Here is a 27655-nt window from a genome sequence, read left to right on the forward strand (position 1 = left end):
CTAGTACAGTATATGTCATCCACCAGAGTGGCGCAGCGGAAGCGTGCTGGGCCCATAACCCAGAGGTCGATGGATCGAAACCATCTTCTGCTAAATTGCAAAGGCTCTTGGAGGCATAGTGCTTAATACTATCTGTCTGCGACGATGATATCTGTGCTCAACTACAGATCCAGGACTACAAGGTTTTACTGATCAACATCTGAAAACCTGGTAAGTCTCTTGTGGAAGTTTTGGTTTTCAGCAAGAGCAAGTCATTTCTTTAGGTCTTAAACACAACAGTTTTAATCAAGGAAACGAGAAGGGTTAGCATATGCGTCAGGGTTGTCAACTGGTAAGTCGATTCCTGTTGGAATATCTAGTACGGTAAATTTCATCCAGCAGAGTGGCGCAGCGGAAGCGTGCTGGGCCTATAACCCAGAGGTCGATGGATCGAAACCATCTTCTGCTAACTTACAAAGACTCTTGGAGGCACAGTGCTGAGTACTATATGTCGAAGTGCATGATATATTTGCTCAACTACAGATCTAGGAGTACAAGGTTTTACTGATCAACATCTGAAAACCTGGTAAGTCTCTTGTGGAAGTTTTGGTTTTCAGCAAGAGCAAGTCATTTCTTTAGGTCTTAAACACAACATTTTTAATCGAGGAAATGAGTAGGGTTAGCATATGCGTCAGGGTTGTCAACTGTTAAGTCAATTCCTGTTGGAATATCTAGTACAGCAATTTTCATCCAGCAGAGTGGCGCAGCGGAAGCGTGCTGGGCCCATAACCCAGAGGTCGATGGATCGAAACCATCCTCTGCTAACTTAGGAAGGGACTTGGAGGCATAGTGCTAGTATTATTTGTCAAAGTGCATGATATCTTTGCTCAACTACAGATCCAGGAGTACAAGGTTTTAGTGATCAACGTCTGCAAATCTGGTAAGTCTCTTGTGGACGTTTTGATTTTCAGCAAGAGCAAGTCATTTCTTTAGGTGTTAAACACAATATTTTCAATCGAGGAAATGAGAAGGGTTAGCATATGCGTCACGGTTGTCAACTGGTAAGTCGATTCCTGTTGGAATATCTACTACAGCAAATATCATTCAGCAGAATGGCGCAGCGGAATCGTGCTGGGCCCATGACCCAGAGGTCGATGGATCGAAACCATCTTCTGCTAAATTGCAAAGGCTCTTGAAGGCATAGTGCTTAGTACTATCTGTCTGCGATGATGATATCTGTGCTCAACTACAGATCCAGGACTATAAGGTTTTACTGATCAACATCTGAAAACCTGGTAAGTCTCTTGTGGAAGTTTTGGTTTTCAGCAAGAGCAAGTCATTTCTTTAGGTCTTAAACACAACATTTTCAATCGAGGAAATGAGAAGGGTTAGCATATGCGTCAGGGTTGTCAACTGGTAAGTCGATTCCTGTTGGAATATCTAGTACAGCAATTTTCATCCAGCAGAGTGGCGCAGCGGAAGCGTGCTGGGCCCATAACCCAGAGGTCGATAGATCGAAACCATCCTCTGCTAACTTAGGAAGGGACTTGGAGGCATAGTGCTGAGTATTTTTGTTCAAAGTGCATGATATCTTTGCTCAACTACAGATCCAGGAGTACAAGGTTTTAGTGTTCAACGTCTGCAAATCTGGTAAGTCTCTTGTGGACGTTTTGATTTTCAGCAAGAGCAAGTCATTTCTTTAGGTGTTAAACACAATATTTTCAATCGAGGAAATGAGAAGGGTTAGCATATGCGTCACGGTTGTCAACTGGTAAGTCGATTCCTGTTGGAATATCTACTACAGCAAATATCATTCAGCAGAGTGGCGCAGCGGAATCGTGCTGGGCCCATAACCCAGAGGTCGATGGATCGAAACCATCTTCTGCTAAATTGCAAAGACTCTTGGAGGCACAGTGCTGAGTACTATACGTCGAAGTGCATGATATATTTGCTCAACTACAGATCTAGGAGTACAAGGTTTTACTGATCAACATCTGAAAACCTGGTAAGTCTCTTGTGGAAGTTTTGGTTTTCAGCAAGAGCAAGTCATTTCTTTAGGTCTTAAACACAACATTTTTAATCAAGGAAATGAGTAGGGTTAGCATATGCGTCAGGGTTGTCAACTGTTAAGTCAATTCCTGTTGGAATATCTACTACAGCAAATATCATTCAGCAGAGTGGCGCAGCGGAATCGTGCTGGGCCCATAACCCAGTGGTCGATGGATCGAAACCATCTTCTGCTAAATTGCAAAGACTCTTGGAGGCACAGTGCTGAGTACTATATGTCGAAGTGCATGATATATTTGCTCAACTACAGATCTAGGAGTACAAGGTTTTACTGATCAACATCTGAAAACCTGGTAAGTCTCTTGTGGAAGTTTTGGTTTTCAGCAAGAGCAAGTCATTTCTTTAGGTCTTAAACACAACATTTTTAATCAAGGAAATGAGTAGGGTTAGCATGTGCGTCAGGGTTGTCAACTGTTAAGTCAATTCCTGTTGGAATATCTAGTACAGTAAATTTCATCCAGCAGAGTGGCGCAGCGGAAGCGTGCTGGGCCCATAACCCAGAGGTCGATGGATCGAAACCATCCTCTGCTAACTCACAAAGGCTCTTGGAGCCATAGTGCTGAGTACTATATGTCTGTGTGGATGATATCTGTGCTCAACTAGAGATCCAGGAGAACAAGATTTTACTGATCAACATCTGAAAACCTGGTAAGTCTCTTGTGGAAGTTTTGGTTTTCAGCAAGAGCAAGTCATTTCTTTAGGTGTTAAACACAACATTTTTAATCGAGGAAATGAGTAGGGTTAGCATATGCGTCAGGGTTGTCAACTGGTAAGTCAATTCCTGTTGGAATATCTAGTACAGCAAACATCATTCAGCAGAGTGGCGCAGCGGAATCGTGCTGGGCCCATAACCCAGAGGTCGATGGATCGAAACCATTCTCTGTTAACTTACAAAGGCTCTTGGAGGCATAGTGCTGAGTACTATATGCCTGCGATGATGATATCTGTGCTCAACTACAGATCCAGGACTACAAGGTTTTACTGATCAACATCTGAAAACCTGGTAAGTCTCTTGTGGAAGTTTTGGTTTTCAGCAAGAGCAAGTCATTTCATTAGGTCTTAAACACAACATTTTTAATCGAGGAAATGAGAAGGGTTAGCATATGCGTCAGGGTTGTCAACTGGTAAGTCGATTCCTGTTGGAATATCTAGTACAGTAAATTTCATCCAGCAGAGTGGCGCAGCGGAAGCGTGCTGGGCCCATAACCCAGAGGTCGATGGATCGAAACCATCCTCTGCTAACTCACAAAGGCTCTTGGAGGCAAAGTGCTGAGTACTATATGTCTGCGTGGATGATATCTGTGCTCAATTAGAGATCCAGGAGAACAAGATTTTACTGATCAACATCTGAAAACCTGGTAAGTCTCTTGTGGAAGTTTTGGTTTTCAGCAAGAGCAAGTCTTTTCTTTAGGTGTTAAACACAACATTTTTAATCGAGGAAATGAGAAGGGTTAGCATATGCGTCAGGGTTGTCAACTGGTAAGTCAATTCCTGTTGGAATATCTAGTACAGTGAATATCATCCACCAGAGTGGCGCAGCGGAAGCGTGCTGGGCCCATAACCCAGAGGTCAATGGATCGAAACCATCTTCTGCTAAATTGCAAAGGCTCTTGGAGGCATAGTGCTTAGTACTATCTGTCTGCGACGATGATATCTGTGCTCAACTACAGATCCAGGACTACAAGGTTTTACTGATCAACATCTGAAAACCTGGTAAGTCTCTTGTGGAAGTTTTGGTTTTCAGCAAGAGCAAGTCATTTCTTTAGGTCTTAAACACAACATTTTCAATCGAGGAAATGAGAAGGGTTAGCATATGCGTCAGGGTTGTCAACTGGTAAGTCGATTCCTGTTGGAATATCTAGTACAGTAAATTTCATGCAGCAGAGTGGCGCAGCGGAAGTGTGCTGGGCCCATAACCCAGAGGTCGATGGATCGAAACCATCCTCTGCTAACTTACAAAGACTCTTGGAGGCATAGTGCTGAGTACTATATGTCGAAGTGCATGATATATTTGCTCAACTACAGATCCAGGAGTACAAGGTTTTAGTGATCAACGTCTGCAAATCTGGTAAGTCTCTTGTGGACGTTTTGATTTTCAGCAAGAGCAAGTCATTTCTTTAGGTGTTAAACACAATATTTTCAATCGAGGAAATGAGAAGGGTTAGCATATGCGTCACCGTTGTCACCTGGTAAGTCGATTCCTGTTGGAATATCTAGTACAGCAATTATCATCCAGCAGAGTGGCGCAGCGGAAGCGTGCTGGGCCCATAACCCAGAGGTCGATGGATCGAAACCATCCTCTGCTAACTTAGGAAGGGACTTGGAGGCATAGTGCTGAGTATTATTTGTCAAAGTGCATGATATCTTTGCTCAACTACAGATCCAGGAGTACAAGGTTTTAGTGATCAACGTCTGCAAATCTGGTAAGTCTCTTGTGGACGTTTTGATTTTCAGCAAGAGCAAGTCATTTCTTTAGGTGTTAAACACAACATTTTCAATCGAGGAAATGAGAAGGGTTAGCATATGCGTCACGGTTGTCAACTGGTAAGTCGATTCCTGTTGGAATATCTACTAGAGTAAATGTCATCCAGCAGAGTGGCGCAGCGGAAGCGTGCTGGGCCCATAACCCAGAGGTCGATGGATCGAAACCATCCTCTGCTAACTTACAAAGGCTCATGGAGGCATAGTGCTGAGTACTATGTCTGCAATGATGATATCTGTGCTCAACTACAGATCCAGGACTACAAGGTTTTACTGATCAACATCTGTAAACCTGGTAAGTCTCTTTTGGAAGTTTTGGTTTTCAGCAAGAGCAAGTCATTTCTTTAGGTCTTAAACACAACATTTTTAATCGAGGAAATGAGTAGGGTTAGCATATGCGTCAGGGTTGTCAACTGTTAAGTCAATTCCTGTTTGAATATCTAGTACAGCAAATATCATCCAGCAGAGTGGCGCAGCGGAAGCGTGCTGGGCCCATAACCCAGAGGTCGATGGATCGAAACCATTCTCTGTTAACATAAAAAGGCTCTTGGAGGCATAGTGCTGAGTACTATATGCCTGCGATGATGATATCTGTGCTCAACTACAGATCCAGGACTTCAAGGTTTTACTGATCAACATCTGAAAACCTGGTAAGTCTCTTGTGGAAGTTTTGGTTTTCAGCAAGAGCCAGTCATTTCTTTAGGTCTTAAACACAACATTTTCAATCGAGGAAATGAGAAGGGTTAGCATATGCGTCAGGGTTGTCAACTGGTAAGTCGATTCCTGTTGGAATATCTAGTACAGTAAATTTCATCCAGCAGAGTGGCGCAGCGGAAGCGTGCTGGGCCCAAAACCCAGAGGTCGATGGATCGAAACCATCCTCTGCTAACTCACAAAGGCTCTTGGAGGCATAGTGCTGAGTACTATATATCTGCGTGGATGATATCTGTGCTCAATTAGAGATTCAGGAGGACAAGATTTTACTGATCAACATCTGAAAACCTGGTAAGTCTCTTGTGGAAGTTTTGGTTTTCAGCAAGAGCAAGTCTTTTCTTTAGGTGTTAAACACAACATTTTTAATCGAGGAAATGAGAAGGGTTAGCATATGCGTCAGGGTTGTCAACTGGTAAGTCAATTCCTGTTGGAATATCTAGTACAGTAAATATCATCCACCAGAGTGGCGCAGCGGAAGCGTGCTGGGCCCATAACCCAGAGGTCGATGGATCGAAACCATCTTCTGCTAAATTGCAAAGGCTCTTGGAGGCATAGTGCTTAGTACTATCTGTCTGCGACGATGATATCTGTGCTCAACTACAGATCCAGGACTACAAGGTTTTACTGATCAACATCTGAAAACCTGGTAAGTCTCTTGTGGAAGTTTTCGTTTTCAGCAAGAGCAAGTCTTTTCTTTAGGTGTTAAACACAACATTTTTAATCGAGGAAATGAGAAGGGTTAGCATATGCGTCAGGGTTGTCAACTGGTAAGTCGATTCCTGTTGGAATATCTAGTACAGTAAATTTCATCCAGCAGAGTGGCGCAGCGGAAGCGTGCTGGGCCCATAACCCAGAGGTCGATGGATCGAAACCATCCTCTGCTATCTTACAAAGACTCTTGGAGGCATAGTGCTGAGTACTATATGTCGAAGTGCATGATATATTTGCTCAACTACAGATCTAGGAGTACAGGGTTTTACTGATCAACATCTGAAAACCTGGTAAGTCTCTTGTGGAACTTTTGGTTTTCAGCAAGAGCAAGTCTTTTCTTTAGGTGTTAAACACAACATTTTTAATCGAGGAAATGAGAAGGGTTAGCATATGCGTCAGGGTTGTCAACTGTTAAGTCAATTCCTGTTGGAATATCTAGTACAGCAGTTTTCATCCAGCAGAGTGGCGCAGCGGAAGCGTGCTGGGCCCATAACCCAGAGGTCGATGGATCGAAACCATCCTCTGCTAACTTAGGAAGGGACTTGGAGGCATAGTGCTAGTATTATTTGTCAAAGTGCATGATATCTTTGCTCAACTACAGATCCAGGAGTACAAGGTTTTAGTGATCAACGTCTGCAAATCTGGTAAGTCTCTAGTGGACGTTTTGATTTTCAGCAAGAGCAAGTCATTTCTTTAGGTGTTAAACACAATATTTTCAATCGAGGAAATGAGAAGGGTTAGCATATGCGTCACGGTTGTCACCTGGTAAGTCGATTCCTGTTGGAATATCTAGTACAGCAATTATCATCCAGCAGAGTGGCGCAGCGGAAGCGTGCTGGGCCCAACACCCAGAGGTCGATGGATCGAAACCATCCTCTGCTAACTTACAAAGACTCTTGGAGGCATAGTGCTGAGTACTATATGTCAAAGTGCATGATATCTTTGCTCAACTACAGATCCAGGAGTACAAGGTTTTAGTGATCAACATCTGCAAATCTGGTAAGTCTCTTGTGGACGTTTTGATTTTCAGCAAGAGCAAGTCATTTCTTTAGGTGTTAAACACAATATTTTCAATCGAGGAAATGAGAAGGGTTAGCATATGCGTCACGGTTGTCAACTGGTAAGTCGATTCCTGTTGGAATATCTACTACAGCAAATATCAGTCAGCAGAGTGGCGCAGCGGAATCGTGCTGGGCCCATAACCCAGAGGTCGAAGGATCGAAACCATCTTATGCTAAATTGCAAAGGCTCTTGAAGGCATAGTGCTTAGTACTATCTGTCTGCGATGATGATATCTGTGCTCAACTACAGATCCAGGACTATAAGGTTTTACTGATCAACATCTGAAAACCTGGTAAGTCTCTTGTGGAAGTTTTGGTTTTCAGCAAGAGCAAGTCATTTCTTTAGGTCTTAAACACAACATTTTCAATCGAGGAAATGAGAAGGGTTAGCATATGCGTCAGGGTTGTCAACTGGTAAGTCGATTCCTGTTGGAATATCTAGTACAGTTAATTTCATCCAGCAGAGTGGCGCAGCGGAAGCGTGCTGGGCCCATAACCCAGAGGTCGATGGATCGAAACCATCCTCTGCTAACTCACAAAGGCTCTTGGAGGCATAGTGCTGAGTACTATATGTCTGCATGGATGATATCTGTGCTCAACTAGAGATCCAGGAGAACAAGATTTTACTGATCAACATCTGAAAACCTGGTAAGTCTCTTGTGGAAGTTTTGGTTTTCAGCAAGAGCAAGTCTTTTCTTTAGGTGTTAAACACAACATGTTTAATCGAGGAAATGAGAAGGGTTAGCATATGCGTCAGGGTTGTCAACTGGTAAGTCGATTCCTGTTGGAATATCTAGTACAGTAAATTTCATCCAGCAGAGTGGCGCAGCGGAAGCGTGCTGGGCCAATAACCCAGAGGTCGAAGGATCGAAACCATCCTCTGCTATCTTACAAAGACTCTTGGAGGCATAGTGCTGAGTACTATATGTCGAAGTGCATGATATATTTGCTCAACTACAGATCTAGGAGTACAGGGTTTTACTGATCAACATCTGAAAACCTGGTAAGTCTCTTGTGGAAGTTTTGGTTTTCAGCAAGAGCAAGTCATTTCTTTAGGTCTTAAACACAACATTTTTAATCGAGGAAATGAGTAGGGTTAGCATATGCGTCAGGGTTGTCAACTGTTAAGTCAATTCCTGTTGGAATATCTAGTACAGCAATTTTCATCCAGCAGAGTGGCGCAGCGGAAGCGTGCTGGGCCCATAACCCAGAGGTCGATGGATCGAAACCATCCTCTGCTAACTTAGGAAGGGACTTGGAGGCATAGTGCTAGTATTATTTGTCAAAGTGCATGATATCTTTGCTCAACTACAGATCCAGGAGTACAAGGTTTTAGTGATCAACGTCTGCAAATCTGGTAAGTCTCTTGTGGACGTTTTGATTTTCAGCAAGAGCAAGTCATTTCTTTAGGTGTTAAACACAACATTTTTAATCGAGGAAATGAGTAGGGTTAGCATATGCGTCAGGGTTGTCAACTGGTAAGTCAATTCCTGTTGGAATATCTAGTACAGCAAATATCATTCAGCAGAGTGGCGCAGCGGAATCGTGCTGGGCCCATAACCCAGAGGTCGATGGATCGAAACCATTCTCTGCTAACTTACAAAGGCTCTTGGAGGCATAGTGCTGAGTACTATATGCCTGCGATGATGATATCTGGGCTCAACTACAGATCCAGGACTACAAGGTTTTACTGATCAACATCTGAAAACCTGGTAAGTCTCTTGTGGAAGTTTTGGTTTTCAGCAAGAGCAAGTCATTTCTTTAGGTGTTAAACACAACATTTTTAATCGAGGAAATGAGAAGGGTTAGCATATGCGTCAGGGTTGTCAACTGGTAAGTCAATTCCTGTTGGAATATCTAGTACAGTAAATATCATCCACCAGAGTGGCGCAGCAGAAGCGTGCTGGGCCCATAACCCAGAGGTCAATGGATCGAAATCATCCTCTGCTAACTCACAAAGACTCTTGGAGGCATAGTGCTGAGTACTATATGTCTGCGTAGATGATATCTGTGCTCAACTAGAGATCCAGGAGAACAAGATTTTACTGATCAACATCTGAAAACCTGGTAAGTCTCTTGTGGAAGTTTTGGTTTTCAGCAAGAGCAAGTCTTTTCTTTAGGTGTTAAACACAACATTTTTAATCGAGGAAATGAGAAGGGTTAGCATATGCGTCAGGGTTGTCAACTGGTAAGTCGATTCCTGTTGGAATATCTAGTACAGTAAATATCATCCACCAGAGTGGCGCAGCGGAAGCGTGCTGGGCCCATAACCCAGAGGTCGATGGATCGAAACCATCTTCTGCTAAATTGCAAAGGCTCTTGGAGGCATAGTGCTTAGTACTATCTGTCTGCGACGATGATATCTGTGCTCAACTACAGATCCAGGACTACAAGGTTTTACTGATCAACATCTGAAAACCTGGTAAGTCTCTTGTGGAAGTTTTCGTTTTCAGCAAGAGCAAGTCTTTTCTTTAGGTGTTAAACACAACATTTTTAATCGAGGAAATGAGAAGGGTTAGCATATGCGTCAGGGTTGTCAACTGGTAAGTCGATTCCTGTTGGAATATCTAGTACAGTAAATTTCATCCAGCAGAGTGGCGCAGCGGAAGCGTGCTGGGCCAATAACCCAGAGGTCGAAGGATCGAAACCATCCTCTGCTATCTTACAAAGACTCTTGGAGGCATAGTGCTGAGTACTATATGTCGAAGTGCATGATATATTTGCTCAACTACAGATCTAGGAGTACAGGGTTTTACTGATCAACATCTGAAAACCTGGTAAGTCTCTTGTGGAAGTTTTGGTTTTCAGCAAGAGCAAGTCATTTCTTTAGGTCTTAAACACAACATTTTTAATCGAGGAAATGAGTAGGGTTAGCATATGCGTCAGGGTTGTCAACTGTTAAGTCAATTCCTGTTGGAATATCTAGTACAGCAATTTTCATCCAGCAGAGTGGCGCAGCGGAAGCGTGCTGGGCCCATAACCCAGAGGTCGATGGATCGAAACCATCCTCTGCTAACTTAGGAAGGGACTTGGAGGCATAGTGCTAGTATTATTTGTCAAAGTGCATGATATCTTTGCTCAACTACAGATCCAGGAGTACAAGGTTTTAGTGATCAACGTCTGCAAATCTGGTAAGTCTCTTGTGGACGTTTTGATTTTCAGCAAGAGCAAGTCATTTCTTTAGGTGTTAAACACAACATTTTCAATCGAGGAAATGAGAAGGGTTAGCATATGCGTCACCGTTGTCACCTGGTAAGTCGATTCCTGTTGGAATATCTAGTACAGCAATTATCATCCAGCAGAGTGGCGCAGCGGAAGCGTGCTGGGCCCATAACCCAGAGGTCGATGGATCGAAACCATCCTCTGCTAACTTAGGAAGGGACTTGGAGGCATAGTGCTGAGTATTATTTGTCAAAGTGCATGATATCTTTGCTCAACTACAGATCCAGGAGTACAAGGTTTTAGTGATCAACGTCTGAAATCTGGTAAGTCTCTTGTGGACGTTTTGATTTTCAGCAAGAGCAAGTCATTTCTTTAGGTGTTAAACACAACATTTTCAATCGAGGAAATGAGAAGGGTTAGCATATGCGTCACGGTTGTCAACTGGTAAGTCGATTCCTGTTGGAATATCTACTAGAGTAAATGTCATCCAGCAGAGTGGCGCAGCGGAAGCGTGCTGGGCCCATAACCCAGAGGTCGATGGATCGAAACCATCCTCTGCTAACTTACAAAGGCTCATGGAGGCATAGTGCTGAGTACTATATGTCTGCAATGATGATATCTGTGCTCAACTACAGATCCAGGACTACAAGGTTTTACTGATCAACATCTGTAAACCTGGTAAGTCTCTTGTGGAAGTTTTGGTTTTCAGCAAGAGCAAGTCATTTCTTTAGGTCTTAAACACAACATTTTTAATCGAGGAAATGAGTAGGGTTAGCATATGCGTCAGGGTTGTCAACTGTTAAGTCAATTCCTGTTTGAATATCTAGTACAGCAAATATCATCCAGCAGAGTGGCGCAGCGGAAGCGTGCTGGGCCCATAACCCAGAGGTCGATGGATCGAAACCATTCTCTGTTAACATAAAAAGGCTCTTGGAGGCATAGTGCTGAGTACTATATGCCTGCGATGATGATATCTGTGCTCAACTACAGATCCAGGACTTCAAGGTTTTACTGATCAACATCTGAAAACCTGGTAAGTCTCTTGTGGAAGTTTTGGTTTTCAGCAAGAGCCAGTCATTTCTTTAGGTCTTAAACACAACATTTTCAATCGAGGAAATGAGAAGGGTTAGCATATGCGTCAGGGTTGTCAACTGGTAAGTCGATTCCTGTTGGAATATCTAGTACAGTAAATTTCATCCAGCAGAGTGGCGCAGCGGAAGCGTGCTGGGCCCAAAACCCGGAGGTCGATGGATCGAAACCATCCTCTGCTAACTCACAAAGGCTCTTGGAGGCATAGTGCTGAGTACTATATATCTGCGTGGATGATATCTGTGCTCAATTAGAGATTCAGGAGGACAAGATTTTACTGATCAACATCTGAAAACCTGGTAAGTCTCTTGTGGAAGTTTTGGTTTTCAGCAAGAGCAAGTCTTTTCTTTAGGTGTTAAACACAACATTTTTAATCGAGGAAATGAGAAGGGTTAGCATATGCGTCAGGGTTGTCAACTGGTAAGTCAATTCCTGTTGGAATATCTAGTACAGTAAATATCATCCACCAGAGTGGCGCAGCGGAAGCGTGCTGGGCCCATAACCCAGAGGTCGATGGATCGAAACCATCCTCTGCTAACTTAGGAAGGGACTTGGAGGCATAGTGCTAGTATTATTTGTCAAAGTGCATGATATCTTTGCTCAACTACAGATCCAGGAGTACAAGGTTTTAGTGATCAACGTCTGCAAATCTGGTAAGTCTCTTGTGGACGTTTTGATTTTCAGCAAGAGCAAGTCATTTCTTTAGGTGTTAAACACAACATTTTCAATCGAGGAAATGAGAAGGGTTAGCATATGCGTCACCGTTGTCACCTGGTAAGTCGATTCCTGTTGGAATATCTAGTACAGCAATTATCATCCAGCAGAGTGGCGCAGCGGAAGCGTGCTGGGCCCATAACCCAGAGGTCGATGGATCGAAACCATCCTCTGCTAACTTAGGAAGGGACTTGGAGGCATAGTGCTGAGTATTATTTGTCAAAGTGCATGATATCTTTGCTCAACTACAGATCCAGGAGTACAAGGTTTTAGTGATCAACGTCTGCAAATCTGGTAAGTCTCTTGTGGACGTTTTGATTTTCAGCAAGAGCAAGTCATTTCTTTAGGTGTTAAACACAACATTTTCAATCGAGGAAATGAGAAGGGTTAGCATATGCGTCACGGTTGTCAACTGGTAAGTCGATTCCTGTTGGAATATCTACTAGAGTAAATGTCATCCAGCAGAGTGGCGCAGCGGAAGCGTGCTGGGCCCATAACCCAGAGGTCGATGGATCGAAACCATCCTCTGCTAACTTACAAAGGCTCATGGAGGCATAGTGCTGAGTACTATATGTCTGCAATGATGATATCTGTGCTCAACTACAGATCCAGGACTACAAGGTTTTACTGATCAACATCTGTAAACCTGGTAAGTCTCTTGTGGAAGTTTTGGTTTTCAGCAAGAGCAAGTCATTTCTTTAGGTCTTAAACACAACATTTTTAATCGAGGAAATGAGTAGGGTTAGCATATGCGTCAGGGTTGTCAACTGTTAAGTCAATTCCTGTTTGAATATCTAGTACAGCAAATATCATCCAGCAGAGTGGCGCAGCGGAAGCGTGCTGGGCCCATAACCCAGAGGTCGATGGATCGAAACCATTCTCTGTTAACATAAAAAGGCTCTTGGAGGCATAGTGCTGAGTACTATATGCCTGCGATGATGATATCTGTGCTCAACTACAGATCCAGGACTTCAAGGTTTTACTGATCAACATCTGAAAACCTGGTAAGTCTCTTGTGGAAGTTTTGGTTTTCAGCAAGAGCCAGTCATTTCTTTAGGTCTTAAACACAACATTTTCAATCGAGGAAATGAGAAGGGTTAGCATATGCGTCAGGGTTGTCAACTGGTAAGTCGATTCCTGTTGGAATATCTAGTACAGTAAATTTCATCCAGCAGAGTGGCGCAGCGGAAGCGTGCTGGGCCCAAAACCCAGAGGTCGATGGATCGAAACCATCCTCTGCTAACTCACAAAGGCTCTTGGAGGCATAGTGCTGAGTACTATATATCTGCGTGGATGATATCTGTGCTCAATTAGAGATTCAGGAGGACAAGATTTTACTGATCAACATCTGAAAACCTGGTAAGTCTCTTGTGGAAGTTTTGGTTTTCAGCAAGAGCAAGTCTTTTCTTTAGGTGTTAAACACAACATTTTTAATCGAGGAAATGAGAAGGGTTAGCATATGCGTCAGGGTTGTCAACTGGTAAGTCAATTCCTGTTGGAATATCTAGTACAGTAAATATCATCCACCAGAGTGGCGCAGCGGAAGCGTGCTGGGCCCATAACCCAGAGGTCAATGGATCGAAATCATCCTCTGCTAACTCACAAAGACTCTTGGAGGCATAGTGCTGAGTACTATATGTCTGCGTAGATGATATCTGTGCTCAACTAGAGATCCAGGAGAACAAGATTTTACTGATCAACATCTGAAAACCTGGTAAGTCTCTTGTGGAAGTTTTGGTTTTCAGCAAGAGCAAGTCTTTTCTTTAGGTGTTAAACACAACATTTTTAATCGAGGAAATGAGAAGGGTTAGCATATGCGTCAGGGTTGTCAACTGGTAAGTCAATTCCTGTTGGAATATCTAGTACAGTAAATATCATCCACCAGAGTGGCGCAGCGGAAGCGTGCTGGGCCCATAACCCAGAGGTCGATGGATCGAAACCATCTTCTGCTAAATTGCAAAGGCTCTTGGAGGCATAGTGCTTAGTACTATCTGTCTGCGACGATTATATCTGTGCTCAACTACAGATCCAGGACTACAAGGTTTTACTGATCAACATCTGAAAACCTGGTAAGTCTCTTGTGGAAGTTTTCGTTTTCAGCAAGAGCAAGTCTTTTCTTTAGGTGTTAAACACAACATTTTTAATCGAGGAAATGAGAAGGGTTAGCATATGCGTCAGGGTTGTCAACTGGTAAGTCGATTCCTGTTGGAATATCTAGTACAGTAAATTTCATCCAGCAGAGTGGCGCAGCGGAAGCGTGCTGGGCCCATAACCCAGAGGTCGATGGATCGAAACCATCCTCTGCTATCTTACAAAGACTCTTGGAGGCATAGTGCTGAGTACTATATGTCGAAGTGCATGATATATTTGCTCAACTACAGATCTAGGAGTACAGGGTTTTACTGATCAACATCTGAAAACCTGGTAAGTCTCTTGTGGAACTTTTGGTTTTCAGCAAGAGCAAGTCTTTTCTTTAGGTGTTAAACACAACATTTTTAATCGAGGAAATGAGAAGGGTTAGCATATGCGTCAGGGTTGTCAACTGTTAAGTCAATTCCTGTTGGAATATCTAGTACAGCAGTTTTCATCCAGCAGAGTGGCGCAGCGGAAGCGTGCTGGGCCCATAACCCAGAGGTCGATGGATCGAAACCATCCTCTGCTAACTTAGGAAGGGACTTGGAGGCATAGTGCTAGTATTATTTGTCAAAGTGCATGATATCTTTGCTCAACTACAGATCCAGGAGTACAAGGTTTTAGTGATCAACGTCTGCAAATCTGGTAAGTCTCTAGTGGACGTTTTGATTTTCAGCAAGAGCAAGTCATTTCTTTAGGTGTTAAACACAATATTTTCAATCGAGGAAATGAGAAGGGTTAGCATATGCGTCACGGTTGTCACCTGGTAAGTCGATTCCTGTTGGAATATCTAGTACAGCAATTATCATCCAGCAGAGTGGCGCAGCGGAAGCGTGCTGGGCCCAACACCCAGAGGTCGATGGATCGAAACCATCCTCTGCTAACTTACAAAGACTCTTGGAGGCATAGTGCTGAGTACTATATGTCAAAGTGCATGATATCTTTGCTCAACTACAGATCCAGGAGTACAAGGTTTTAGTGATCAACATCTGCAAATCTGGTAAGTCTCTTGTGGACGTTTTGATTTTCAGCAAGAGCAAGTCATTTCTTTAGGTGTTAAACACAATATTTTCAATCGAGGAAATGAGAAGGGTTAGCATATGCGTCACGGTTGTCAACTGGTAAGTCGATTCCTGTTGGAATATCTACTACAGCAAATATCATTCAGCAGAGTGGCGCAGCGGAATCGTGCTGGGCCCATAACCCAGAGGTCGAAGGATCGAAACCATCTTATGCTAAATTGCAAAGGCTCTTGAAGGCATAGTGCTTAGTACTATCTGTCTGCGATGATGATATCTGTGCTCAACTACAGATCCAGGACTATAAGGTTTTACTGATCAACATCTGAAAACCTGGTAAGTCTCTTGTGGAAGTTTTGGTTTTCAGCAAGAGCAAGTCATTTCTTTAGGTCTTAAACACAACATTTTCAATCGAGGAAATGAGAAGGGTTAGCATATGCGTCAGGGTTGTCAACTGGTAAGTCGATTCCTGTTGGAATATCTAGTACAGTTAATTTCATCCAGCAGAGTGGCGCAGCGGAAGCGTGCTGGGCCCATAACCCAGAGGTCGATGGATCGAAACCATCCTCTGCTAACTCACAAAGGCTCTTGGAGGCATAGTGCTGAGTACTATATGTCTGCATGGATGATATCTGTGCTCAACTAGAGATCCAGGAGAACAAGATTTTACTGATCAACATCTGAAAACCTGGTAAGTCTCTTGTGGAAGTTTTGGTTTTCAGCAAGAGCAAGTCTTTTCTTTAGGTGTTAAACACAACATGTTTAATCGAGGAAATGAGAAGGGTTAGCATATGCGTCAGGGTTGTCAACTGGTAAGTCAATTCCTGTTGGAATATCTAGTACAGTATATGTCATCCACCAGAGTGGCGCAGCGGAAGCGTGCTGGGCCCATAACCCAGAGGTCGATGGATCGAAACCATCTTCTGCTAAATTGCAAAGGCTCTTGGAGGCATAGTGCTTAGTACTATCTGTCTGCGACGATGATATCTGTGCTCAACTACAGATCCAGGACTACAAGGTTTTACTGATCAACATCTGAAAACCTGGTAAGTCTCTTGTGGAAGTTTTGGTTTTCAGCAAGAGCAAGTCATTTCTTTAGGTCTTAAACACAACAGTTTTAATCAAGGAAACGAGAAGGGTTAGCATATGCGTCAGGGTTGTCAACTGGTAAGTCGATTCCTGTTGGAATATCTAGTACAGTAAATTTCATCCAGCAGAGTGGCGCAGCGGAAGCGTGCTGGGCCCATAACCCAGAGGTCGATGGATCGAAACCATCTTCTGCTAACTTACAAAGACTCTTGGAGGCACAGTGCTGAGTACTATATGTCGAAGTGCATGATATATTTGCTCAACTACAGATCTAGGAGTACAAGGTTTTACTGATCAACATCTGAAAACCTGGTAAGTCTCTTGTGGAAGTTTTGGTTTTCAGCAAGAGCAAGTCATTTCTTTAGGTCTTAAACACAACATTTTTAATCGAGGAAATGAGTAGGGTTAGCATATGCGTCAGGGTTGTCAACTGTTAAGTCAATTCCTGTTGGAATATCTAGTACAGCAATTTTCATCCAGCAGAGTGGCGCAGCGGAAGCGTGCTGGGCCCATAACCCAGAGGTCGATGGATCGAAACCATCCTCTGCTAACTTAGGAAGGGACTTGGAGGCATAGTGCTAGCATTATTTGTCAAAGTGCATGATATCTTTGCTCAACTACAGATCCAGGAGTACAAGGTTTTAGTGATCAACGTCTGCAAATCTGGTAAGTCTCTTGTGGACGTTTTGATTTTCAGCAAGAGCAAGTCATTTCTTTAGGTGTTAAACACAATATTTTCAATCGAGGAAATGAGAAGGGTTAGCATATGCGTCACGGTTGTCACCTTGTAAGTCGATTCCTGTTGGAATATCTAGTACAGCAATTATCATCCAGCAGAGTGGCGCAGCGGAAGCGTGCTGGGCCCATAACCCAGAGGTCGATGGATCAAAACCATCCTCTGCTAACTTACAAAGACTCTTGGAGGCATAGTGCTGAGTACTATATGTCAAAGTGCATGATATCTTTGCTCAACTACAGATCCAGGAGTACAAGGTTTTAGTGATCAACGTCTGCAAATCTGGTAAGTCTCTTGTGGACGTTTTGATTTTCAGCAAGAGCAAGTCATTTCTTTAGGTGTTAAACACAATATTTTCAATCGAGGAAATGAGAAGGGTTAGCATATGCGTCACGGTTGTCAACTGGTAAGTCGATTCCTGTTGGAATATCTACTACAGCAAATATCATCCAGCAGAATGGCGCAGCGGAATCGTGCTGGGCCCATGACCCAGAGGTCGATGGATCGAAACCATCTTCTGCTAAATTGCAAAGGCTCTTGAAGGCATAGTGCTTAGTACTATCTGTCTGCGATGATGATATCTGTGCTCAACTACAGATCCAGGACTATAAGGTTTTACTGATCAACATCTGAAAACCTGGTAAGTCTCTTGTGGAAGTTTTGGTTTTCAGCAAGAGCAAGTCATTTCTTTAGGTCTTAAACACAACATTTTCAATCGAGGAAATGAGAAGGGTTAGCATATGCGTCAGGGTTGTCAACTGGTAAGTCGATTCCTGTTGGAATATCTAGTACAGTAAATTTCATCCAGCAGAGTGGCGCAGCGGAAGCGTGCTGGGCCCATAACCCAGAGGTCGATGGATCGAAACCATCCTCTGCTAACTCACAAAGGCTCTTGGAGGCATAGTGCTGAGTACTATATGTCTGCGTGGATGATATCTGTGCTCAACTAGAGATCCAGGAGAACAAGATTTTACTGATCAACATCTGAAAACCTGGTAAGTCTCTTGTGGAAGTTTTGGTTTTCAGCAAGAGCAAGTCTTTTCTTTAGGTGTTAAACACAACATTTTTAATCGAGGAAATGAGAAGGGTTAGCATATGCGTCAGGGTTGTCAACTGGTAAGTCAATTCCTGTTGGAATATCTAGTACAGTATATATCATCCAACAGAGTGGCGCAGCGGAAGCGTGCTGGGCGCATAACCCAGAGGTCGATGGATCGAAACCATCTTCTGCTAAATTGCAAAGGCTCTTGGAGGCATAGTGCTTAGTACTATCTGTCTGCGACGATGATATCTGTGCTCAACTACAGATCCAGGACTACAAGGTTTTACTGATCAACATCTGAAAACCTGGTAAGTCTCTTGTGGAAGTTTTGGTTTTCAGCAAGAGCAAGTCATTTCTTTAGGTCTTAAACACAACATTTTTAATCAAGGAAACGAGAAGGGTTAGCATATGCGTCAGGGTTGTCAACTGGTAAGTCGATTCCTGTTGGAATATCTAGTACAGTAAATTTCATGCAGCAGAGTGGCGCAGCGGAAGCGTGCTGGGCCCTTAACCCAGAGGTCGATGGATCGAAACCATCCTCTGCTAACTTACAAAGACTCTTGGAGGCATAGTGCTGAGTACTATATGTCGAAGTGCATGATATATTTGCTCAACTACAGATCTAGGAGTACAGGGTTTTACTGATCAACATCTGAAAACCTGGTAAGTCTCTTGTGGAAGTTTTGGTTTTCAGCAAGAGCAAGTCATTTCTTTAGGTCTTAAACACAACATTTTTAATCGAGGAAATGAGTAGGGTTAGCATATGCGTCAGGGTTGTCAACTGTTAAGTCAATTCCTGTTGGAATATCTAGTACAGCAATTTTCATCCAGCAGAGTGGCGCAGCGGAAGCGTGCTGGGCCCATAACCCAGAGGTCGATGGATCGAAACAATCCTCTGCTAACTTAGGAAGGGACTTGGAGGCATAGTGCTGAGTATTATTTGTCAAAGTGCATGATATCTTTGCTCAACTACAGATCCAGGAGTACAAGGTTTTAGTGTTCAACGTCTGCAAATCTGGTAAGTCTCTTGTGGACGTTTTGATTTTCAGCAAGAGCAAGTCATTTCTTTAGGTGTTAAACACAATATTTTCAATCGAGGAAATGAGAAGGGTTAGCATATGCGTCACGGTTGTCAACTGGTAAGTCGATTCCTGTTGGAATATCTACTACAGCAATTATCATTCAGCAGAGTGGCGCAGCGGAATCGTGCTGGGCCCATAACCCAGAGGTCGATGGATCGAAACCATCTTCTGCTAAATTGCAAAGGCTCTTGAAGGCATAGTGCTTAGTACTATCTGTCTGCGATGATGATATCTGTGCTCAACTACAGATCCAGGACTATAAGGTTTTACTGATCAACATCTGAAAACCTGTTAAGTCTCTTGTGGAAGTTTTGGTTTTCAGCAAGAGCAAGTCATTTCTTTAGGTCTTAAACACAACATTTTCAATCGAGGAAATGAGAAGGGTTAGCATATGCGTCAGGGTTGTCAACTGGTAAGTCGATTCCTGTTGGAATATCTAGTACAGTAAATTTCATGCAGCAGAGTGGCGCAGCGGAAGTGTGCTGGGCCCATAACCCAGAGGTCGATGGATCGAAACCATCCTCTGCTAACTTACAAAGACTCTTGGAGGCATAGTGCTGAGTACTATATGTCGAAGTGCATGATATATTTGCTCAACTACAGATCCAGGAGTACAGGGTTTTACTGATCAACATCTGAAAACCTGGTAAGTCTCTTGTGGAAGTTTTGGTTTTCAGCAAGAGCAAGTCATTTGTTTAGGTCTTAAACACAACATTTTTAATCGAGGAAATGAGTAGGGTTAGCATATGCGTCAGGGTTGTCAACTGTTAAGTCAATTCCTGTTGGAATATCTAGTACAGCAATTTTCATCCAACAGAGTGGCGCAGCGGAAGCGTGCTGGGCCCATAACCCAGAGGTCGATAGATCGAAACCATCCTCTGCTAACTTAGGAAGGGACTTGGAGGCATAGTGCTGAGTATTATTTGTCAAAGTGCATGATATCTTTGCTCAACTACAGATCCAGGAGTACAAGGTTTTAGTGTTCAACGTCTGCAAATCTGGTAAGTCTCTTGTGGACGTTTTGATTTTCAGCAAGAGCAAGTCATTTCTTTAGGTGTTAAACACAATATTTTCAATCGAGGAAATGAGAAGGGTTAGCATATGCGTCAGGGTTGTCAACTGTTAAGTCGATTCCTGTTGGAATATCTACTACAGCAAATATCATTCAGCAGAGTGGCGCAGCGGAATCGTGCTGGGCCCAAAACCCAGAGGTCGATGGATCGAAACCATCTTCTGCTAAATTGCAAAGACTCTTGGAGGCACAGTGCTGAGTACTATATGTCGAAGTGCATGATATATTTGCTCAACTACAGATCTAGGAGTACAAGGTTTTACTGATCAACATCTGAAAACCTGGTAAGTCTCTTGTGGAAGTTTTGGTTTTCAGCAAGAGCAAGTCATTTCTTTAGGTCTTAAACACAACATTTTTAATCAAGGAAATGAGTAGGGTTAGCATATGCGTCAGGGTTGTCAACTGTTAAGTCAATTCCTGTTGGAATATCTAGTACAGTAAATTTCATCCAGCAGAGTGGCGCAGCGGAAGCGTGCTGGGCCCATAACCCAGAGGTCGATGGATCGAAACCATCCTCTGCTAACTCACAAAGGCTCTTGGAGGCATAGTGCTGAGTACTATATGTCGAAGTGCATGATATATTTGCTCAACTACAGATCCAGGAGTACAGGGTTTTACTGATCAACATCTGAAAACCTGGTAAGTCTCTTGTGGAAGTTTTGGTTTTCAGCAAGAGCAAGTCATTTGTTTAGGTCTTAAACACAACATTTTTAATCGAGGAAATGAGTAGGGTTAGCATATGCGTCAGGGTTGTCAATTGTTAAGTCAATTCCTGTTGGAATATCTAGTACAGCAATTATCATCAAGCAGTGGCGCAGCGGAAGCATGCTGGGCCCATAACCCATAGGTCGATGGATCGAAACCATCTTCTGCTAAATTACAAAGGCTCTTGGAGGCATAGTGCTGAGCACTATCTGTCTGCGACGATGATATCTGTGCTCAACTACAGATCCAGGACTACAAGGTTTTACTGATCAACACCTGAAAACCTGGTAAGTCTCTTGTGGAAGTTTTGGTTTTCAGCAAGAGCCAGTCATTTCTTTAGGTCTTAAACACAACATTTTCAATTGAGGAAATGAGAAGGGTTAGCATATGCGTCAGGGTTGTCAACTGGTAAGTCGATTCCTGTTGGAATATCTAGTACAGTAAATTTCATCCAGCAGAGTGGCGCAGCGGAAGCGTGCTGGGCCCATAACCCAGAGGTCGATGGATCGAAACCATCCTCTGCTAACTCACAAAGGCTCTTGGAGGCATAGTGCTGAGTACTATATGTCTGCGTGGATGATATCTGTGCTCAACTAGAGATCCTGGAGAACAAGATTTTACTGATCAACATCTGAAAACCTGGTAAGTCTCTTGTGGAAGTTTTGGTTTTCAGCAAGAGCAAGTCTTTTCTTTAGGTGTTAAACACAACATTTTTAATCGAGGAAATGAGAAGGGTTAGCATATGCGTCAGGGTTGTCAACTGGGAAGTCAATTCCTGTTGGAATATCTAGTACAGTATATATCATCCACCAGAGTGGCGCAGCGGAAGCGTGCTGGGCCCATAACCCAGAGGTCGATGGATCGAAACCATCTTCTGCTAAATTGCAAAGGCTCTTGGAGGCATAGTGCTTAGTACTATCTGTCTGCGACGATGATATCTGTGCTCAACTACAGATCCAGGACTACAAGGTTTTACTGATCAACATCTGAAAACCTGGTAAGTCTCTTGTGGAAGTTTTGGTTTTCAGCAAGAGCAAGTCATTTCTTTAGGTGTTAAACACAACATTTTTAATCGAGGAAATGAGTAGGGTTAGCATATGCGTCAGGGTTGTCAACTGGTAAGTCAATTCCTGTTGGAATATCTAGTACAGCAAACATCATTCAGCAGAGTGGCGCAGCGGAATCGTGCTGGGCCCATAACCCAGAGGTCGATGGATCGAAACCATTCTCTGTTAACTTACAAAGGCTCTTGGAGGCATAGTGCTTAGTACTATCTGTCTGCGACGATGATATCTGTGCTCAACTACAGATCCAGGACTACAAGGTTTTACTGATCAACATCTGAAAACCTGGTAAGTCTCTTGTGGAAGTTTTGGTTTTCAGCAAGAGCAAGTCATTTCTTTAGGTCTTAAACACAACATTTTTAATCAAGGAAACGAGAAGGGTTAGCATATGCGTCAGGGTTGTCAACTGGTAAGTCGATTCCTGTTGGAATATCTAGTACAGTAAATTTCATCCAGCAGAGTGGCGCAGCGGAAGCGCGCTGGGCCCATAACCCAGAGGTCGATGGATCGAAACCATCCTCTGCTAACTTACAAAGACTCTTGGAGGCATAGTGCTGAGTACTATATGTCGAAGTGCATGATATATTTGCTCAACTACAGATCTAGGAGTACAGGGTTTTACTGATCAACATCTGAAAACCTGGTAAGTCTCTTGTGGACGTTTTGATTTTCAGCAAGAGCAAGTCATTTCTTTAGGTGTTAAACACAATATTTTCAATCGAGGAAATGAGAAGGGTTAGCATATGCGTCACGGTTGTCACCTGGTAAGTCGATTCCTGTTGGAATATCTAGTACAGCAATTTTCATCCAGCAGAGTGGCGCAGCGGAAGCGTGCTGGGCCCATAACCCAGAGGTCGATGGATCGAAACCATCTTCTGCTAACTTACAAAGACTCTTGGAGGCACAGTGCTGAGTACTATATGTCGAAGTGCATGATATATTTGCTCAACTACAGATCTAGGAGTACAAGGTTTTACTGATCAACATCTGAAAACCTGGTAAGTCTCTTGTGGAAGTTTTGGTTTTCAGCAAGAGCAAGTCATTTCTTTAGGTCTTAAACACAACATTTTCAATCGAGGAAATGAGAAGGGTTAGCATATGCGTCAGGGTTGTCAACTGTTAAGTCAATTCCTGTTGGAATATCTAGTACAGCAATTATCATCCAGCAGAGTGGCGCAGCGGAAGCGTGCTGGGCCCATAACCCAGAGGTCGATGGATCGAAACCATCCTCTGCTAACTTTGGAAGGGACTTGGAGGCATAGTGCTGAGTATTATTTGTCAAAGTGCATGATATCTTTGCTCAACTACAGATCCAGGAGTACAAGGTTTTAGTGATCAACGTCTGCAAATCTGGTAAGTCTCTTGTGGACGTTTTGATTTTCAGCAAGAGCAAGTCATTTCTTTAGGTGTTAAACACAACATTTTCAATCGAGGAAATGAGAAGGGTTAGCATATGCGTCACGGTTGTCAACTGGTAAGTCGATTCCTGTTGGAATATCTACTACAGTAAATGTCATCCAGCAGAGTGGCGCAGCGGAAGCGTGCTGGGCCCATAACCCAGAGGTCGATGGATCGAAACCATCCTCTGCTAACTTACAAAGGCTCATGGAGGCATAGTGCTGAGTACTATATGTCTGCAATGATGATATCTGTGCTCAACTACAGATCCAGGACTACAAGGTTTTACTGATCAACATCTGTAAACCTGGTAAGTCTCTTGTGGAAGTTTTGGTTTTCAGCAAGAGCAAGTCATTTCTTTAGGTCTTAAACACAACATTTTTAATCGAGGAAATGAGTAGGGTTAGCATATGCGTCAGGGTTGTCAACTGTTAAGTCAATTCCTGTTTGAATATCTAGTACAGCAAACATCATCCAGCAGAGTGGCGCAGCGGAAGCGTGCTGGGCCCATAACCCAGAGGTCGATGGATCGAAACCGTTCTCTGTTAACATAAAAAGGCTCTTGGAGGCATAGTGCTGAGTACTATATGCCTGCGATGATGATATCTGTGCTCAACTACAGATCCAGGACTACAAGGTTTTACTGATCAACATCTGAAAACCTGGTAAGTCTCTTGTGGAAGTTTTGGTTTTCAGCAAGAGCAAGTCATTTCTTTAGGTGTTAAACACAACATTTTTAATTGAGGAAATGAGAAGGGTTAGCATATGCGTCAGGGTTGTCAACTGGTAAGTCGATTCCTGTTGGAATATCTAGTACAGTAAATTTCATCCAGCAGAGTGGCGCAGCGGAAGTGTGCTGGGCCCATAACCCAGAGGTCGATGGATCGAAACCATCCTCTGCTAACTCACAAAGGCTCTTGGAGGCATAGTGCTGAGTACTATATATCTGCGTGGATGATATCTGTGCTCAATTAGATATCCAGGAGAACAAGATTTTACTGATCAACATCTGAAAACCTGGTAAGTCTCTTGTGGAAGTTTTGGTTTTCAGCAAGAGCAAGTCTTTTCTTTAGGTGTTAAACACAACATTTTTAATCGAGGAAATGAGAAGGGTTAGCATATGCGTCAGGGTTGTCAACTGGTAAGACAATTCCTGTTGGAATATCTAGTACAGTAAATATCCACCAGAGTGGCGCAGCGGAAGCGTGCTGGGCCCATAACCCAGAGGTCGATGGATCGAAACCATCTTCTGCTAAATTGCAAAGGCTCTTGGAGGCATAGTGCTTAGTACTATATGCCTGCGATGATGATATCTGTGCTCAACTACAGATCCAGGACTACAAGGTTTTACTGATCAACATCTGAAAACCTGGTAAGTCTCTTGTGGAAGTTTTGGTTTTCAGCAAGAGCAAGTCATTTCTTTAGGTGTTAAACACAACATTTTTAATCGAGGAAATGAGAAGGGTTAGCATATGCGTCAGGGTTGTCAACTGGTAAGTCGATTCCTGTTGGAATATCTAGTCCAGGAATTATCATCCAGCAGAGTGGCGCAGCGGAAGCGTGCTGGGCCCATAACCCATAGGTCGATGGATCGAAACCATCTTCTGCTAAATTACAAAGGCTCTTGGAGGCATAGTGCTGAGTACTATCTGTCTGCGACGATGATATCTGTGCTCAACAACGGATCCAGGACTACAAGGTTTTACTGATCAACATCTGAAAACCTGGTAAGTCTCTTGTGGAAGTTTTGGTTTTCAGCAAGAGCAAGTCATTTCTTTAGGTCTTAAACACAACATTTTCAATCGAGGAAATGAGAAGGGTTAGCATATGCGTCAGGGTTGTCAACTGGTAAGTCGATTCCTATTGGAATATCTAGTACAGCAATTTTCATCCAGCAGAGTGGCGCAGCGGAAGCGTGCTGGGCCCATAACCCAGAGGTCGATGGATCGAAACCATCCTCTGTTTACTTAGGAAGGGACTTGGAGGCATAGTGCTGAGTATTATTTGTCAAAGTGCATGATATCTTTGCTCAACTACAGATCCAGGAGTACAAGGTTTTAGTGATCAACGTCTGCAAATCTGGTAAGTCTCTTGTGGACGTTTTGATTTTCAGCAAGAGCAAGTCATTTCTTTAGGTGTTAAACACAATATTTTCAATCGAGGAAATGAGAAGGGTTAGCATATGCGTCACGGTTGTCAACTGGTAAGTCGATTCCTGTTGGAATATCTAGTACAGCAATTATCATCCAGCAGAGTGGCGCAGCGGAAGCGTGCTGGGCCCATAACCCAGAGGTCGATGGATCGAAACCATCCTCTGCTAACTCACAAAGGCTCTTGGAGGCATAGTGCTGAGTACTATATGTCTGCGACGATGATATCTGTGCTCAACTAGAGATCCAGGAGAACAAGATTTTACTGATCAACATCTGAAAACCTGGTAAGTCTCTTGTGGAAGTTTTGGTTTTCACCAAGAGCAAGTCATTTCTTTAGGTGTTAAACACAACATTTTTAATCGAGGAAATGAGTAGGGTTAGCATATGCGTCAGGGTTGTCAACTGGTAAGTGATGGATTTAAACTGTAAATATGTTATTCTACTGTTGCATTATCTTCTTTGCATACTGTGTCTTTCTTGCTTGTGTTTGAAGAAGGAGGAAACAGGATGACACCTTATCTGCGGCGAGATAAGGGACCTCTCTGACCGCAGGCTCACCTAGTTTCGTTTACTATAGATAACATGTTATCGTATAAACAGGTCTCAACTGTTTGTTTTGTCACTCCCCCTTCCTTTAGCAGAAGAGACCTTATGTAAATTAGGGCCTTCCGAACACAATAAAAAGACAAGGAGCATAAGAATTTTTCAGAGTGTCCAGAAGTCTGCATTATGTAGACTATGGCCATTACTCCTTGCAAGTAAGTTTAAACTCACGTTCTCTGTGTCTTTTTTGTATATAGGTTTTGTTTACATCTGTTGGGTTAAACCTGACATTTATTTGGTCCTTCGAGCCGGATTCCAAGATACCTGACGATCCCAGCGTGTGAGTAAAGATCCAGGCAAGTCTGTGGCCACAGCATTAAGACCCTTTTCGGGACTGGTCCCTTCCTTACAAGTTGGGATCCGAAGGTTGACGGAAAGTCCAAGGACTCAGAGAATTGTGAGTAAAACTTTTATTTTAAAAAGGAATGCATGTGACTAAAGTAAAAGGGTATGAGTGTGAAGAATTCAAAACAGAGTTAAGAAAATAAATCCTAACAATCCTAGGCACTATTAGGTAAAAGAGAAACGTGGCCAGTGAGCCTTAAGACACAGTGAAGTCTTAAGTAAGAGGGCAAGGGTTCCTCTCCGTTTCAAAAAGAACTCAAGGGAAGTTCTTTAAGACAGTGAAGTCTTAAGTAAGAGGGCAAGGGTTCCTTTAAGTAAAAGGGCAAGGGTTCCTCTCTGTTTAAAAAGAACTCAAGGGAAGTTCTTTGTTCTTCAAAAAGAGTGAAAGTGAGTGTGAAAGAAAATACTATTACCACTAGGTAATTGTATTTTATACCAAAGCAACAGGGAATAAATGGTGAGCCTTTGTGGATGCATGTAGGCAAGAAAATTCCACCTGCAAAGGTTGAAGTGAGTTTTACCACAAAAGGTTATTTATCACCATCCTGTTGAAAGAGAAACTCAGTGTTAGAATACACTAGGTATTAAAAACCATTGAGTCCAAATTTAGTTCTAAAAATGGGAAAGGGGCAAAGTAAAGTAAAACAGAAGCTTTTAGAAGATCTTTCGTGCAAAGACTGGAAATTCATTGAAAAGGAAGATGCCTCAGCGATAGAACCCCTATGTTACTGGATAAAACAATATAACTTTAATGGGAAGTTGTCCACAGCAGGCATTAGAGAACTGCAACAAAAAATAAGAAACAAATGCAAACAGAAAAATAATAAGATGAGAAAAGAAGGTTATGAACAGACACAAGTCTGGATAAAAATAGCAGGACAGCGAGAGGAAGGTGAAAGGAGGGCAAGACAGGAGAGAGAGGAGAAAAAGAGACAGGAAGCAGAAAAAGAACAGAAGGAAATGGAAAAAGAGAAAGAAGCAAAAGAAAAACCTGTAATGTTTCTTAAGAAAGAAGATGACGAATATTCAGGCCCGTACAGAAACGCGAGGGAAATGTTAGCTCAAGCAGAAGGACCTTCTGCACCCTCAGAAGAACTACCCCCTTAATATACACCTCCTACTACAGATACTCCACATACTCCACAAAAGCCGTTTACACGTTCACAAGGAAAAATGGGGGGATGGACTAAAAACTTGACATCAGGGTTAGGGGGCTTGTTATCGCCAGCACCAAAG

General features: G+C 43.0%; 3 non-coding genes across 3 annotated transcripts; all 3 read left to right on the plus strand.

The window, feature by feature from the left end:
* The first annotated feature begins 376 nt into the window (after nt 1-376).
* trnai-uau (transfer RNA isoleucine (anticodon UAU)) lies at nt 377-448 on the plus strand. The gene has a single exon. It is a non-coding gene; the product is annotated as a tRNA-Ile (tRNA).
* Nucleotides 449-5343: 4895 nt separating this feature from the next.
* trnal-caa (transfer RNA leucine (anticodon CAA)) lies at nt 5344-5415 on the plus strand. Its single transcript has one exon. It is a non-coding gene; the product is annotated as a tRNA-Leu (tRNA).
* A 7733-nt stretch (nt 5416-13148) lies between these two features.
* On the plus strand, nt 13149-13220 carry trnal-caa (transfer RNA leucine (anticodon CAA)). The gene has a single exon. It is a non-coding gene; the product is annotated as a tRNA-Leu (tRNA).
* The last annotated feature ends 14435 nt before the right edge of the window (nt 13221-27655 follow it).

Source organism: Urocampus carinirostris, chromosome 2 (assembly GCF_059441175.1).
Source record: "Urocampus carinirostris isolate Australia breed hairy pipefish chromosome 2, RoL_Ucar_1.0, whole genome shotgun sequence".
Taxonomy (NCBI): Eukaryota; Metazoa; Chordata; class Actinopteri; order Syngnathiformes; family Syngnathidae; genus Urocampus; species Urocampus carinirostris.